Source organism: Nerophis lumbriciformis, linkage group LG09 (genome assembly GCF_033978685.3).
Source record: "Nerophis lumbriciformis linkage group LG09, RoL_Nlum_v2.1, whole genome shotgun sequence".
NCBI classification, from domain to species: Eukaryota; Metazoa; Chordata; class Actinopteri; order Syngnathiformes; family Syngnathidae; genus Nerophis; species Nerophis lumbriciformis.
The window spans coordinates 6,018,974-6,037,573 of NC_084556.2; the positions used below are offsets into that span (position 1 = coordinate 6,018,974).

An 18,600-nucleotide genomic window follows, 5' to 3' on the forward strand; every position below is an offset into this window, starting at 1 on the left:
GCAGGCCCGGCCCTAACCAATCTGGCGCCCTAGGCAAGATTTTAGGTGGCGCCCCCCCACATCGGCAGTGAAGTGTATATACTCACAAGAACCCGAATAGCTTTGTCTTTGACCTTTTTTTTTTTTACTTACAACTATACCTAATATATAAAGGGGTGGAAAAGTGACTATTACCTGCAGGGCAAACATTAGCTAACCAGAAGGCAATAACAATGTAAACAAAAAACACCTGCTTAAAAGATCTAATACAAACATTTATATGCACGTACAACACTTAGAACTTTTAGCATATCAGTATGTGGAATTAAATGATGGAATGGATCAAGTAAAAAAGTTAAAAATTGTACTGATATGATCCAGTTTAAGAGGTTGTTCAAAATAATAGTGCTTACAGAGTACAAAGAAGAAGAATTATGAGAAATACTTTCAACCTTATTGAAAATAAGATATTCTTCATCTCAGTATGTTAATAATGACTGAATTAATTAATTAATTACATAGTACAAAACTGTTGTATACTAACTCATAGATGTTATTTTATTATATAAAAAGGTCAGTAAATTATTCTATATATTTGTAAACGCTTTGAAGTGGGAAAGAGGTAGGATTAAATAAGCTTTGCTTCTTCCTACTCCTTTTCGGGCATGATGTAAAATGAAATGATATGAAATTGTGTGATGTATTATGATGTAAGTGTGTTCATGTTCGAAATAAACTAAAGAAAGAAAGAAATGTCCCTGAGGAATGTAAAGTGGGAGTACTGTAATTACCTAACGTTACATTATTATTTTCCATAACAATTTAGCCCCCTCCACAATATTAACCCGACGTTAAAACACAACTATTAGCAATTGCCGAATCATGTAACATTAGCTTAATGCTAAAAAGCCAGGTTACTATCACATTCTGTAACAGACAAATAATTTCATGTAGGCTAACGTTACCTACCTGCTACCTCTGTCTTTTCTCGTTTCTACTCCTCTTCTTTTCTCTTTTTTCTTCCCTGGGCACCTGACAGTTTTGGCATCTTGTGTTGATTTTTTGATGTGGGGACGTCCAAAAAGAGTCACGATACGGGAAGGGAGGGGGCGGAACCGTGCGGGGGAGGAGGGGGGGGGGGGGGGGGGGGGGGGGCGTAATGTTGTAACAAATAATATTTCTATTAAATAGGCTTTACTTTGCATTTTAATTAACATGGGATTATTAGAAATGATAGTACCAACTTATTTTTTATTTTATTTTTTTCTCCCAACATTTGTGGCACTGGCATGGCGCCCCCTGATGGACGGCGCCCTTAGCATTTGCCTATACGGCCTATGCCACGGGCCGGCCCTGTTCCTAGGTCATGTTTAATTAGCCCCATTGGAACCTACATGCTTATTATTCTGCACGTTTACTCACGTTTATCAGGGCCTTAAAGGGGAACTGCACTTTTTTGGGGAATTTTGCATATCTTTCACAATCATTATGAGAGACAAAAAAAAACTTTTTTAAAGATAATTAAAAAAAAAAACACTCAACGTTTTATATACACACTCCAAGTATATACAGTTGTGGTCATTACAGAACTTTCCTCCAGAAGGTCTTATCTTTGTCCATGTGATGTCAGATGAAACAAAAATGGAGCTGTTTTGGCCACAATACCCAGCAATATGTTTGGAGGAGAAAAGGTGAGGCCTTTAATCCCAGGAACACCACACCTACCGTCAAGCGTGGTGGTGGTAGTATTATGCTCTGGGCCTGTTTTGTTGCCAATGGTGCTTTACAGAGAGTAAATGGGTCAATGAAAAAGGAGGATTACCTCCAAATTCTTCAGGACAACCTAAAATCACCCGCCCGGAGGTTGGGTCTTGGGCGCAGTTGGGTGTTCCAACAGGACAATGACCCCAAACATACGTCAAAAGTGGTAAAGGACTGGCTAAATCAGGCTTGAATTAAGGTTTTAGAATGTTTTTAGAATGAGTTTTCACCTACTCAGTGGCCTAGTGGTTAGAGTGTCCGCCCTGAGATCGGTAGGTTGGGAGTTCAAACCCCGGCCGAGTCATACCAAAGACTATAAAAAAAATGGGACCCATTACCTCCCTGCTTGGCACTCAGCATCAAGGGTTGGAATTGGGGGTTGAATCACCAAAATGATTCCCGGGCGCGGCCACCGCTGCTGCCCACTGCTCCCCTCACCTCCCAGGGGGTGATCAAGGGTGATGGGTCAAATGCAGAGAATAATCTCGCCACACCTAGTGTGTGTGTGACAATCATTGGTACTTTAACTTTAACTTTAAGAATGGCCTTCCCAAAGTGTGGACAATGCTGAAGAAACAAGTCCATGTCAGAACACCAACGAATTTAGCTGAACTGAATTTTGTCAAGAAGAGTAGTCAAAAATTCAAGCAGAAGCTTGTGGATGGCTACCAAAAGCGCCTTATTGCAGTGAAACTTGCCAAGGGACATGTAACCAAATATTAACATTGCTGTATGTATACTTTTGGCCCAGCACATTTGGTCACATTTTCAGTAGACTCATAATAAATTCATAAAAGAACCAAACTTCATGAATGTTTTTTTTTGTGACCAACAAGTATGTGCTCCAATCATCCATCCATCCATCCATTTTCTACCGCTTATCCCTTTCGGGATCACAAGGGGTGCTGGAGCCTATCTCAGCTGCATTCGGGCGGAAGGCGGTGTACACCCTGGACAAGTCGCCACCTCATCACAGGGCCAACACAGATAGACAGACAACATTCACACTCACATTCACACACTAGGGCCAATTTTAGTGTTGCCAATCAACCTATCCCCAGGTGCATGTCTTTGGAGGTGGGAGGAAGCCGGAGTACCCGGAGGGAACCCACGCAGTCACGGGGAGAACATGCAAACTCCACACGGAAGGATCCCGAGCCTGGGATTTAATTCAGGATCTTCGTATTGTGAGGCACATGCACTAACCCCTGTTCCACCATGCTGCCATATAAAACAAAATAAAAATTAGAGATGTCCGATATTATTGATTAAATGCGTTAAAATGTAATATCGGAAATTATCGGCATCGTTTTTTTTTTTTATTATCGGTATGGTTTTTTTTAAATTGTTTTAATTTATTAAATCAACATAAAAAACACAAGATACACTTACAATTAGTGCACCAACCCAAAAAACCTTCCTCCCCCATTTACACTCATTCACACAAAAGGGTTATTTCTTTCTGTTATTAATATTCTGGTTCCTACATTATATATCAATATATATCAATACAGTCTGCAAGGGATACAGTCCGTAAGCACACATGATTGGTCCACTAATAGTACTAACCTTTAACAGTTAATTTTACAAATTTTCATTAATTACTAGTTTCAATGTAACTGTTTTTATATTGTTTTACTTTCTTTTTAATTCAAGAAAATGTTTTTAATTTGTTTATATTATTTTATTTTATAATTTTTCTTTTAAAAGTACCTTATCTCCACCATACCTGGTTGTCTAAATCAGGCATAATAATGTGTTGATTCCACAACTGTATATATCGGTTGATATCGGTATCGGTAATTAAAGAGGTGGACAATATCGGGATATCGGGTATCGGCAAAAATCCGTTATCGGACATCCCTAATAAAAAATAAAAAAATAAAAAAAACGCCCTTGCCACCAACTTTCACGAATCATTACGATATTTCAAGAACTAGGGATGTCCGATAATATCGGACTGCCGATAAATGCTTTAAAATGTAATATCGGAAATTATCGGTACCGGTTTCAAAAAGTAAAATTTATGACTTTTTACAACACCACTGTGCACAAGCACGTAGGGAGAGGTACAGAGCGCCAATAGACCTTAAAGGCACCGCCTTTGCATGCCTGCCCAGTCACATGATATTTGCGGCTTTTCACGATGCAATGCATACTTGGTCAACAGCAATACAGGTCACACTGAGGGTGGCCGTATAAGCAACTGTAACACTGTCACAAATATGCGCCACACTGTGAACCCACACCGAACAAGAATGACAAACGCATTTCGGGAGAACATCCGCACCGTAACACAACATAAACACACCAGAACAAATACCCAGAACCCCTAGCAGCACTAACTCTTCCGGGACGCTACAATATACACCCCTCGCTACCCTAAACCCGGCCCCCCAATCCCGCCCACCTCAACCTCCTCATGCTCTCCCAAATTCCAAGCTGCTGTTTTGAGGCATGTTCAAAAAAATAATGCACTTTGTGACTTCAATAATAAATATGGCAGTGCCATGTTGGCATTTTTTTCCATAACTTGAGTTGATTTATTTTGGAAAACCTTGTTACATTGTTTAATGCATCCAGCGGGGCATCACAACAAAATTAGGCATACAAATGTGTTAATTCCACCACTGTATATATCGGTATCGGTTGATATCGGTATCGGTCAGAGGTGTGGACTCGAGTCACATGACTTGGACTCGAGTCAGACTCGAGTCATGAATTTGAAGACTTTAGACTCGACTTGACAAAATGTAAAAAGACTTGCAACTCGACTTAGACTTTAACATCAATGACTTGTGACTTCACTTGGACTTGAGCCTTTTGAATTGACATGACTTGACATGACTTGCTACTTTCCCCAAAACCCAAAGATGAAAAAGTTATTCGGGAGCGCTCCGTATTTTTCATTGTGTACTTGTCTATCAGCGTTGCGTGTGTCAGCTGGTGTGGTCTCAGTACAACAGCCAATCAAATTAGATCTGCTTTGTTTTCATCACACAGCATTCATCCAATCAAATTGCAGGACAACCAACGAAGAAGACATGTCCAAACCACACGCCAGTGAACAAAAAATGATACCTAAAATAATTTTGTTTGGGTATAAAAATTACGAGGTGGTCAACACAAAACGGTTTGCAGTATGCAACACATGCGGTTCGAAAATTACTGATGGAGAGGCAACAACTTCCAACTTCGTCCGGCATTTGAAGTTGCACAAAGAACGGTAAGTTTTGAATGTAAGATAACGTTTATTGGCTAAGTAACGTGACTTTTATTTGCTGTGTAGTTAAATCAGTGAGGCTGTAAACTCACTGCTAACGTTATAACGTTATTGCAAACACGGGAATCTGTTGCCGTTCACTACCTTATTCATACTTTTTGTTCAGTGATTTTTTTTAAGCAGGGTTACGTTAGTCAATATATCACACGTAACGTTAGACGGCGGTCAGCAGCACCGCGTATTTTAGCCACCTAAAAAAAGACAAAAATAGTCAAATAAAGGTCAGTTAAAATGTACCGGTATACTATATTATGAATATGTGTACCGTTTTAGCTAGCTTTCTGACATACTGTTGGTTGTTTACCTCAGTGGTCCCCAACCACCGGACCGCGGCCCGGTACTGGTCCGTGGATCGATTGGTATCGGGCCGCAAAAGAAATAATTTTTTTCTTTTCTTTTTTTAATTAAATCAACATAAAAAACACAAGATACACTTACAAGTAGTGCACCAACCCAAAACAACTCTCTCCCCCCTTTTGTTCTGGGCATTGAACATGAAGACTCTTCCTTCACTGTTCCGAGTGGCCATGAGAGTCTTGGCAGTGCCTGCCTCCAGTGCTCCAGTGGAGCGAGTTTTCAGCCATGGTGGCATCATACTACGCCCCCATCGTGCACAAATGACTGACAGACTCTTGGCTAATTTGGTCTTTTGCAGATGCAATGCAGCATAGGGCCCTGACATTAAAAAGTACAACTTTTTTGTTATGTTCACGTATATGTCATGTTTTTTCAATGTTAACACTTTTGTACAAATAAGTACATTTGCACTTTATTTTTCAATGTGTTTGTTCTGTAAAGGAATGAGTTAATGTTTAAAATGACTGGTTAATAGTGCTATTATAAAGTGCAATGTCAGCACAATTTTCTTTCCTGCAATTTAAAATGCACTTGTTTTAATAAATAAATACAGCGTTTGAAACAATCTGTGTTAATATATTAGTCTGTGGTTAAAAGGACTTGAAAGGACTCGAAACTCAAAATGCAGGACTTAGGACTTGACTTGAGACTTTCCAGTCTTGACTTTGGACTTGACTCGGGGCTTGCCTGTCTTGACTCGGGACTTGACTCGGACTTGAGGGCAAAGACTTGAGACTTACTTGTGACTTGCAAAACAATGACTTGGTCCCACCTCTGGTATCGATAATTAAGAGTTGGACAATATCGGAATATCGAATATCGGCAAAAAAGCCATTATCGGACATCTCTATCAAGAACCCACAGTTGGAAACAAACAGGAATTCAGCCATTTTGGTTGGGCCTGGCCGTTAAGCGCAAAAACAAAAAAATTGCTTTTTGTTGCATCCCAAATTGAGTTGCTGTTCCTCCAAAAGACAATTTTATGGTTATTTTTTTCAACAGCTTTCATGTTGTCATAGAGGAAATTGATTAGGGCGTGTGCGACAATAACCCCTCCACCTGCAGCGCCACAGAGCCCTACATTACCCGCACCCCCCCGCCCCGCCTCGGTCGACCCACAGAAAAGGTTAATTCCCGCTTGCACATGTTGCAGCTATTGGAGCACTGTTTCTTCTTATTGCGCCTCTCATTAGATAAATTAGCTGACAGAGCGTGGATAAAACAGAAATATGTAACGCTTCAACAAATCAGCCCTCATCTTACGTGTGAGGCAAATATAAATAGGTGAAAATAATAAGTCGACCCAGTTGCTGCCTGATTATTAGACCCTGCAAGAATACCTTCGCATAACAGAGGGTAATTACACCTTACTGCAGGGCATCGGCCACCCCCCTGAAGGATGAGGAACACTATTAAAATTCACTACCTCCACTCGCCGTGCGTTGCAAGGACCGCCGCATATCCATCAACATCATTATCCTCATGCATATATGTTGCGCAAAGCTGCTGCACGCCGCTTTTTCCCCGACACGCGCTCGTTCATTTCGCTAAATGAGCCCGGGGGAGTAAACGCGCGGAATCCGACTTCCCGTTGATCGGTGTTAACGCTGATTAATGATTAAGAATGCCGCGGAACATGAAGCGGAGGCGACGTACACACGGAGTCGCCGATTCCGCTAAACTGTTTTCTTTTCAGGCGCACTTGTGCAATCTGTGAAGTTTGCATTGTTAATGGTTGCATTAACACTCTGTAACGCTCAAACGACACTACTTTATACACACGATCCCAGGAAAATGACACATTTCGGTAACACTTTAGTATGGGGGAACATATTCACCATTAATTAGTTGCTGTCATGTCTGTGATCATGTTTTGTTTAGTTATGTTCTGCTTGGTGTTTGGACTCTTTTTAGTTCCTGTTTTCACTCCCTTGCCTTGTCACCATGACGACCATTGGTTTCACCTGTTTCATGTTTTGCACTCGCGCACTTGTTGTCAATCATGTCTGTATTATTTACAGACATTATCATTATTCATGCCTGTTCATAGTTTTCATGCTGATGTTAATTTCAGTAAGTGTTGATTGTTTTATGTTCATAGTTTGCCTTTGTGCTAGTTTATTGTTTTCATAGCCAAGTTTGTACTTCCGCCTTGTGCGCGCTTTTTGTTCCTTTTTTTATAGTAATATTAAATCATGTCTTTACCTTCACGCCATGTCCACTCCCAACTTTACTTGCATCTCGGGAAAACAAACACCCCCATAGTCCACGTCTTGACAGTTGCTTATTAAAGTAACAAAGACTTAATTTAGAGTTATTTGGACACGAGGGGAACATATAAGGGTTAGGGCAGTGATTCTTAACCTTGCTGGAGGTACCGAACCCCACCAGCTTCATATGCGCATTCACCGAACCCTTCTTTAGTGAAAAATAAAATGTTTTTTTTCAAATTCAAGACAAAGTTATTATATGTTTTTGGTAACACTTTAGTATGGGGAACATATTCTAAGTAACAAAGACTTAATTTAGAGTTTTTTGGACACTAGGGGAACATATTCTAAGTAACAAAGACTTAATTTAGAGGTATTTGGTTAGGGTTAGGGTTAGAGGGTTAGGGCCAGGGTTAGGGTTATAATAAGGCCATGCCGAATAAGGCATTAATACATACTTGCCAACCTTGAGACCTCCGATTTCGGGAGGTGGGGGGTGGGAAGTGGCGTGGTTAAGAGGGGAGGAGTATATTTACAGCTAGAGTTCTTATATATATATATATATATATATATATATATATATATATATATATATATATATATATATATATATATATATATATATATATATATATATATATATATATATATATATATATATATATATATGCATGTGTGGGGGAAAAAAAATCACAAGACTATTTCATCTCTACAGGCCTGTTTCATGAGGGGGGGTACCCTCAATCGTCAGGAGATTTTAATGGTCTCTCTCTTTTTGATGAAATAACATTAGAGGAACTATTACAGCGTGTAAGTGGGATAAAACAAACAACATGTTTACTTGACCCACTTCCTGGGAAACTTATCAAGGAGCTTTTTGTATTATTAGGTCCATCAGTGCTAAATATTATAAACTTATCACTTTCCTCTGGCACTGTTCCCCTAGCATTCAAGAAAGCGGTTATTCATCCTCTGCTCAAAAGACCTAACCTTGATCCTGACCTCATGGTAAACTACCGACCGGTGTCCCACCTTCCCTTTATTTCGAAAATCCTCGAAAAAATTGTCGCACAGCAGCTAAATGAACACTTAGTGTCTAACAATCTCTGTGAACCTTTTCAATCCGGTTTCAGGGCAAATCACTCTACGGAGACAGCCCTCGCAAAAATGACTAATGATCTACTGCTGACGATGGATTCTGATGCGTCATCTATGTTGCTGCTTCTTGATCTTAGCGCTGCTTTCGATACCGTCGATCATAATATTTTATTAGAGCGTATCAAAACACGTATTGGTATGTCAGACTTAGCCTTGTCGTGGTTTAACTCTTATCTTACTGACAGGATGCAATGCGTCTCCCATAATAATGTGACCTCTGACTATGTTAAGGTAACGTGCGGAGTTCCTCAGGGTTCGGTTCTTGGCCCTGCACTCTTTAGTATTTACATGCTGCCGCTAGGCGACATCATACGCAAATACGGTGTTAGCTTTCATTGCTATGCTGATGACACCCAACTCTACATGCCCCTAAAGCTGACCAACACGCCGGATTGTAGTCAGCTGGAGGCGTGTCTTAATGAAATTAAACAATGGATGTCCGCTAACTTCTTGCAACTCAACGCCAAGAAAACGGAAATGCTGATTATCGGTCCTGCTAAACACCGACATTTATTTAATAATACCACCTTAACATTTGACAACCAAACAATTACACAAGGCGAATCAGTAAAGAATCTGGGTATTATCTTCGACCCAACTCTCTCGTTTGAATCACACATTAAGAGTGTTACTAAAACGGCCTTCTTTCATCTCCGTAATATCGCTAAAATTCGTTCTATTTTATCCACTAGCGACGCTGAGATCATTATTCATGCGTTCGTTACGTCTCGTCTCGACTACTGTAACGTATTATTTTCGGGTCTCCCTATGTCTAGCATTAAAAAATTACAGTTGGTACAAAATGCGGCTGCTAGACTTTTGACAAGAACAAGAAAGTTTGATCATATTACGCCTATACTGGCTCACCTGCACTGGCTTCCTGTGCACTTAAGAAGTGACTTTAAGGTTTTACTACTTACGTATAAAATACTACACGGTCTAGCTCCGTCCTATCTTGTCGATTGCATTGTACCATATGTCCCGGCAAGAAATCTGCGTTCAAAGAACTCCGGCTTATTAGTGATTCCCAGAGCCCAAAAAAAAGTCTGCGGGCTATAGAGCGTTTTCTATTCGGGCTCCAGTACTATGGAATGCCCTCCCGGTAACAATTAGAGATGCTACCTCAGTAGAAGCATTTAAGTCCCATCTTAAAACTCATTTGTATACTCTAGCCTTTAAATAGCCCCCCTGTTGGACCAGTTGATCTGCCGTTTCTTTTCTTTTCTCCTCTGCTCCCCTTTTCCTTGAGGGGGGGGGGGCACAGGTCCGGTGGCCATGGATGAAGTGCTGGCTGTCCAGAGTCGGGACCCGGGGTGGACCGCTCGCCTGTGCATCGGCTGGGAACATCTATACGCTGCTGACCCGTCTCCGCTCGGGATGGTGTCCTGCTGGCCCCACTATGGACTGGACTCTTACTATTATGTTGGATCCACTATGGACTGGACTCTCACAATATTATGTCAGACCCACTCGACATCCATTGCTTTCGGTCTCCCCTAGAGGGGGGGGGGTTACCCACATATGCGGTCCTCTCCAAGGTTTCTCATAGTCATTCACATCGACGTCCCACTGGGGTGAGTTTTTCCTTGCCCGTATGTGGGCTTTGTACCGAGGATGTCGTTGTGGCTTGTGCAGCCCTTTGAGACACTTGTGATTTAGGGCTATATAAATAAAGATTGATTGATTGAGATTGAATGGGAGCATTCGCATACCATGGTTTATATAGGGCACAGAGTGGGTGGGTACAGGCTGGCCTAGGGGCGTGGTGATTGGCTCATGTGTTACCTAGGAGGTGTTTCCGTCTATGGCGGCATGTTACAATTTCGCTGCGCTTGTTGAGGGATGACAGGTCTGGACGGTAAATAATAAACAGTTTCTCTTTCAAGCATAGGTTGCATCTTTTATTACCACTATTGTAAGGTGTACTGGATGCAAGAATTTGCCATGTTATTGAATATTCAACATTATTGTCTTTGAGGTCCCAAATGTGTTTGCTGAGTTCTGTGGTATTTCGCAGGTTTTTGTTCCTGAAAGAAGCCTTGTGGTTGTTCCATCTGGTTTTGAATTCACCCTCGGTTAATCCTACATATGTGTCGGATGTGTTAATGTCCTTGCGTGTTACCTTAGATTGGTAGACAACTGATGTTTGTAAGCACCCCCCGTTGAGAGGGCAATCAGGTTTCTTTCGACAGTTACATGCTTTGTTGGTTTTGGAGTCGTTCTGACTGGGGGTCGACGGCTCATTTGCAATTGTTTTGTTGTGGTTTGAGATGATTTGTCGTATATTGTTCATGCAGCTGTAGCTCAATTTGATGTTGTTCTTGTTGAATACTTTTCTTAGGTTGTTGTCTTTGGGAAAGTGTTTGTCAATCAGATTGAGGAATTTGTGTCCAATGTTCGTTGAGACGTTTTTGCTGTATGGGGGGTTGTACCAGATGATGCCGCTTCGTTTTCTGTTCTTTTTTGGCTGGTTTCCTGGCGTGGGTTCATAGGTGAGGGTGAAATTGTATCCGCTTTCATCAAGGGCTTTTTGGTATGGGGGGGTTGCTTGGTCAAATTCAGCTTTGCTAGATGACAGCATCGATAGCCTTTTATTGATTCCGGTAGGTATTCTTTTCGTGGTGGTGGGTGGATGGTTGTTGTCATGGTGCACGTATTGGAGTGTTGTGTTGGGTTTCGTGAATGGTTGGTAGCTGTTATTTCTCAGGTTGAAAGTGACGTCAAGGAAGTTGACGGTTTGCTTGTTGGCTTCAATCGTGATCCGTAGGCCGTTCTCTTTGAAAATTTGGCATATGCGCTTCTTGGTATTCTCGCTGCTCCTTGGCGAGGCGCGACACACTGCCAGTCCGTCATCACGGTAAATACCAAGGTTCAGATTGAGGCTAGCGAGCTGGGAGAGGAGGAAACTCCCAACGAGTTCACACGTTTCTGCTCCGTCAAAACTTCCCATAGTGACGTCAAATGTTGCATTGTTCTTTTTTTGCCATGGTGTATTGTTGTGGATGAGAATGGAGTTTTTTGCGTGGATGATGATGTTTCTTTCGTTGCCTGTGATTGAGTCGTAGTCTGAGGCGAAGTCTAGTGCTTGAGTCAGTAGGTCTTGCGTGATGGAAGGGTAAAATTCCTCGATATCAAAGGAGATAAAGTTGTGCTGTTACATATATTGCGCTCTACTACGGTATCGAGCACTATTTTTTGGATAACCTTATTAAGACACATATATATATATATATATATATATATATATATATATATATATATATATATATATATATATATATGAAATACTTGACTTTCAGTGAATTCTAGCTATATATATATATATATATATATGTATATATATATATATATATATAAGAAATACTTGACTTTCAGTGAATTCTAGCTATATATATATATATATATATATATATAAATAAAAGAAATACTTGAATTTCAGTGTTCATTTATTTACACATATACACACACATAACACTCATCTACTCATTGTTGAGTTAAGGGTTGAATTGTCCATCCTTGTTCTATTCTCTGTCACTATTTTTCTAACCATGCTGAACACCCTCTCTGATGATGCATTCTGCTTCGTCTCCTTGTTGTGTGCGCAGTTGTGCACTGCACTCTCTAAAAGCCCTAGATGTTATTGTCACACATGCATGTACAGTAAATGGCAGTATTGTCCTGTTTAAGAGTGTCGCAGCATTGCTGTTTACGGCAGACGAACTGCTTTACGGTAGACGAAAACGTGACTGCTGCTGTTGTGTGTTGTTGCCGTGCTGGGAGGACGTTAATGAAACTGCCTAACAATAAACCTGCAGGGGCGTGGCCTCCAACTCCGCCTGAATTTCTGGAGATTTTCGGTAGAAAATTTGTCCCGGGAGGTTTTCGGGAGAGGCGCTGAATTTTGGGAGTCTCCCGGAAAATCCGGGATGCATTAATAAGTACTTAATAATGACTAGTTAAGAGCCAATATGTTACTAATTTGCATGTTAATAAGCAACTAATGAATGGTGAATATGTTCCCCATACTAAAGTGTTACCATGTTTTATTACTGGTGTATAAAATGAACCGTGCATGAACATCACCTTGTTCAAAGAACAAAACCAACACAGTGTCTAAACTCACAAAAAATTACACACCTGCAAATCATACGTGCTGTTGCCGTATCCGTAATACGCTGATAGGGAGAAGTTTTTATTTACATGATGAGTCGGGTGTGTCTTGACCTCCGCCGAACCCCTGAGCCCAGGTTAAGAAGCACTGGGCTAGGGTTACAAATAAGCAATAATTCTGAGGTTATTGAGAAAACACCTTAGTTAATGGCTTACTGGTTGTATAATAAGGCCATGCCGAATAAGGCATGAATAAGTACTTAATAATGACTAATTAAGAGCCAATATGCTACTAATTTGCATGTTAATAAGCAACTAATTAATGGTGAATATGTGTTCCTCATACTCAAGTGTTACCCAAATGTCTATTGACCTGCTCAGTGGCCTTGTGGTTAGAGTGTCCGCCCTGAGATTGGTAGGTCGTGAGTTCAAACCCCGGCTGAGTGATACCAAAGACTATAAAAATGGGACCCATTATCAAGGGTTGGAATTGGGGGTTAAATCACCAAAATGATTCCCGGGGGTGATGGGTCAAATGCAGAGAATAATTTCGCCACACATAGTGGGTGTGTGACAAAAAACCATTATCGGACATCCCTAGTTTTTAACTTTTTAACTGCTTTTTATCTAACAAATTGTTCTTAAGATAATTTGTATTTGCTTTTTCAATGTGTATTTTACCTCCGTTTTAAATGTTATTTTTTTAGTCTGTCCTTTGCCTGTATTTCTTTGTGGTGTACAGCCCTTTGTTCTTCCACTGTGGTTGTTTTTAAAGGGCTTTATAAATAAAGTTGGTATGGTATGGAATGGTAGAAAAGAGAAGTGTAGGATACTTCTCTTGTTGCCTCATTTGTATTTGACTTTATTAAATGTTTGGGTAGAATTTTACTAAACAAAACCAGGTTTCATTTTATATTTTCAGCTATTTTATGGAGGAATGTAGTTAATCAGAACTGGCACCCAATGTTATTAAAGTATTGATCGAGAATCGTTTTGAACTGACAATCGATTCTGAATCTAATCGTTACCCAGGAATCAAATCAAATCGATTTGTGTGCCTGTCAGAATAATTGTATTTGAGTTATCACAAAACTTTATGTTTCAATGAGTTCCCGGCGAGCAGACAAAAGCTGTCTTTGATCTTACCAAGCAGAAGGCTTGTAAACCTCCACTGTGTACGATGGGAAGCAACAGGAAGGGGTCGGTTTCTTTGATCTATTGTTATCCACAGGAAGATTTTGTCTTGACCCGAGATCTACAAAGCGGAGAGGAAGCAGGACCTGACACAAGCTCCAGGCATCTTTTCTTTGAACTGTTTTGTGACCGAGGGCAACGGCTGTTTACGACCCCCCTTCCTTTAGAAACAGCTGTTGCCCTGTAATCAGGGAAAGTCCAAATAAAAGAGGAGGCGTGCATCCTTTCGTCAGAGAGTGGGACGACACTGTGCAAGGGTACAGGTCTACGCGTTTCTCCTAAATGAGCCAAATTGAATCCTGTCTCTGTTTAATTCCTTGCTTCTTGTCTGTTTAATAGATGTCATTGGTGTTTGAACCTGACAGTGCCGCCCAAAGATTCCCAGCCCTAGTGTTTGTACATAAACGTAGTAGCGGACTATCATCATGTTTCATCTGCTCGTCTCGCCCGGCGGTGACCTCACGGTCTCTAATGAAAGATAAGACGAGACAGTGGGAGCTCATTTTCCCGATATATACGACGTCTCTCTGGGAACCAGAAATTCGAGTTGCCGATGAAGTCATCTTTGAAACACTTTGCACGGAGCCGGACCCCCATTGACCCCTCCAAATGATGCATGACCACGGCCAGGGAGACAACTCACGTCCACCATTACAGATCCTTGGGTTGGTTTTGATTCAACCAGACATTTAACGACAAGAAGGATGTAACCACGACTGATTGTCTCATAAATATCTAAAAAAGTGTGATTTTTTTTTCTCTCCGCCACCTGTTAAAAATGTATATTGAATCATTTCAAAAGGCAGTCAATTCAAGCGGTTTCCAGCACCTTTGGGACGCCTGGTAATAGTTCTCCCGACTCAAATGCAAAACAAAAAAAGTTTTATCTTGACTTGAGGGGAATAATGTTAGAACAAAAGGTCCGATGGGGGGGAAGAAAAAGGAAGTGGAGCGGTTCTGATCATCAATCTTGGCAAAGATTCCCCTCAGGTGACACACGCGGGAAAACAACGCTCCGATCTTACCTCGGTTTCACCTGTGAGACAGTCAAATGTAATTCTATCAGTAGCTTGTAACAGATAGCCTCGTTGGGGATAATGACAATTTGTCGTTAATAATTTAGTGATTTCTGCCATTCAGAGTCCAGGGTAGTTTTTACGTACTTTGGTCTTTACTTCTAGGATTGTCCTTTGCACTGGATATTTGGGTTTTTTGGTCTTTTTCTTTTGTTGTGTTATGCAAAACACAATTCAATTGGTTCTTTGGAGGATATATATATATATATATACAATTTTACAGTGTAAAAAACTAAAAAAACAAAACATTTTTACGATGTTTGTGTTTGTAGTAAAGTAATGTTAACGAAGGTTTTTTTTACATTGAAATATTATATATATTATTTTCAAAAAGTATCGTAAAATCTACGACCGTTATTTCCATTGTGCATTATTGTAAATGGAAAATCGGTACCACTTCTAGTCCCGCATTCCACCCGAGTCCGGGGGTGCACCCGACATGTCCAAAACGCACCCAGCAAAGTCGCACTGTGAGTGGGGAAGAAAAGTTGGGAAAGTGGGCAAAAGTCCCGAAAATGATAAAAAATGACACCCAGGTTCGAGTCCCACAGGTCTCGCCGCGTTCCAGTCCGGGGGTGCCCCCGACATATCCAAAACCCACCCAGCAAAGTCGCAGTGTGAGTGTGGAAGAAAAGTTGGGAAAGTGGGCAAAAGTCCCGAGAATGATCAAAAATGACACCCAGGTTCGAGTCCCACAAGTCCCGCCTCGTTCCACCCGAGTCCGGTGGTGCCCCCGACATGTCCAAAACGCACCCAGCAAAGTCTCACTGTGAGTGTGGAAGAAAAGTTGGGAAAGTTGGCAAAAGTCCCGAAAATGATGAAAAATGACACCCAGGTTCGAGTCCCACAAGTACCGCCGCGTTCCACCCGAGTCCGGGGTGCCCCCGACATGTCCAAAACCCACCCAGCAAAGTCGCACTGTGAGTGGGGAAGAAAAGTTGGAAAAGTCCCGAAAATTGTATACTGTATATATATATATATATATATATATATATATATATATCCCCGATTTTACAGTGTAAAAAACTAAAAAAAAACATTTTTACGATGTTTGTGTTTGTAGCAAAGTAATGTTAACGAAGGTTTTTTTTTTACATTGAAATATTATATATATATATTTTTTTAAATATCGTAAAATCTACGACCGTTATTTCCATCGTGCATTATTGTAAATGGAAAATCGGTACCACTTCTACTTTGACAGTACAATTCCAGCAACTGAGGTGACAGAATTTTACCATAACGTTTTTACAACAAATGACTGTAAATGGAAAAACTGCACTACTACTATTTTTACAGTAAAATTCTGCCGACTGAGTAGGCAGTTTTCTTTTTTTACTGTAAAAATGTTCAGTTGTTTCTGCAGTGCAATAATGTAAAGAAAGAAATAGTACCACTTTTATTTTTACATTAAAATTATGTTGACTGAGCTGCCAGAATTTTACTGTAGAATTTACAGTAACTTTTACACCAAATTAGTCTAAATGGAAAAACTGTACTAGTTTTATTTTTACAATAAAACGATGGAGACCAATTTGCCAGTTGTTTTTTTTTTTTAACCGTAAAATCTACAACTGTTATTTTCACAGTGCATTACTGTGGATGGAAAAGCGGTACCACCTCTACTTTTTACAGTAAAATCCTGGCGACTGAGGTGACAGATTTTTTACGTAAAATTAACGATTGTTTTACTATTGTAAATTGAAAAATGGTACCACTGTTATTATTACAATAAAATTCTGGCGATTGAGCTCTGTTTTTACTGTAAAACCTGAGGTCGTCATTTTTACAGTGCACTGTATTTTTTGTATTTTCTGCGATGAGGTGGCGACTTGTCCAGGGTGTACCCCGCCTTCCGCCCGATTGTAGCTGAGATAGGCTCCAGCGCCCCCCGCGACCCCAAAGGGAATAAGCGGTAGAAAATGGATGGATGGATGGATGTATTTTTTGTTTATTTATTTATTTTTTACAGTAAAATCTTCGACTGTCGTTTTCACAGTGCATTACTGTAGATAGACAAGCGGTACCACCTCTATTTTTACAGTAAAATCCTGTCAACTGAGTGACAGATTTTTTACGTAAAATTAACGGTTGTTTTACACTGAATTAATGTAAATGGAAAAACTACCATTTTCATTTTTACAGTAAAAGTCTGGCGACTGAGCTGACATAAATTTTCCGCTAAATTTACTGTTTGTTACATTGAACTATTGTAAATTCAAGAACGGTACCACTGTTATTTTTACAATAAAACTGGCGACTCATCTCTGTTTTTACCGTAAAATCTATGAATGTTGTTCTTACAGTGCACTGTAATTTTTTTTTTAAGGTAAAATCTTTGACCGTCGTTTTCACAGTGCATTACTGTAGATGGAAAAGCGGTACCACCTATAGCGGCAGGATTTTACGTAAAATTAACGGTTGTTTTACACTGAATTAATGTAAATGGAAAAACCACCATTTTCGTTTTTACAGTAAAATCCTGGCAACTGAGTGACAGATTTTTTACGTAAAATTAACGGTTGTTTTACACTGAATTAACACTGTAAAAACTACCATTTTCGTTTTACAGTAAAATTCTGGCGACTGAGCTGACAGAAATTTTCCGCAAAATTTACTGTTTGTTACATTGAACTATTGTAAATTGAAAAACTGTACCACTGTTATTTTTACAATAAAATTCTGGCGACTGACCTCTGTTTTTACCGTAAAATCTACGGTCGTCGTTTTTAAAGTGCACTGTAATTTTTTTTTTCACGGTACAATCTTCCACCATTGTTTTCACAGTGCATTACTGTAGATGGAAACCGGTACCCCTTCTATTTTGACAGTACAATTCTGGTAACTGAGGTGACAGAATTTTACCATAACATTTGCGGAGGTTTTTACAACAAATTGCTGTCAATGGCAAAACTGCACCACTATTTTTCACGGTAAAATTCTGGCGACTGAGCTCTGTTTTTTACCGTAAAATCTTTGACCGTTGTTTTTACAGTGCATTACTGTAGACGGAAAAGCGGTAGCACTTTTACTTTTACAGTAAAATTCTGGCGACTGAAGTGCCAGAATTTTACCAATTTTACGGAAATATGCTACCACTCCTTCAGCCTTACTGCCCCACCCGATCCCTAAGATCAGCCGATCAGCTGCTACTGACGGTCCCTGACACAAGGCTGAAGCTTAGAGGTGACAGAGCTTTCGCCGTTGCTGCTCCCAAGCTCTGGAACGACCTACCTCTGAGTGTTAGACAAGCCTCCTCTCTTCCTGTTTTTAAATCGCTCTTAAAAACATACTTTTATTCCATGGCTTTTAACACTGAGTGATATCCATCCTGCAATGGCGCCCCATAATACACCTGCTGTGAACCTGTTTTTATGTTTTTATTTATTCTATTTTATTTATTTATTTTTTATCGTGTTCTGTTTGTGTTGTGTTGTGTTTTCTCGGTACTCGTATTATCTTTTAACCTGCC

At 40.2% G+C, this 18,600-nt stretch overlaps 1 protein-coding gene across 2 annotated transcripts in view; it reads right to left on the reverse strand.

Annotated features, from left to right (window-relative positions):
* tmem132e (transmembrane protein 132E) overlaps positions 1 to 18,600 on the reverse strand; it is a 1,169,142-nt gene that overhangs the window by 191,160 nt on the left and 959,382 nt on the right. The window lies entirely within an intron of this gene.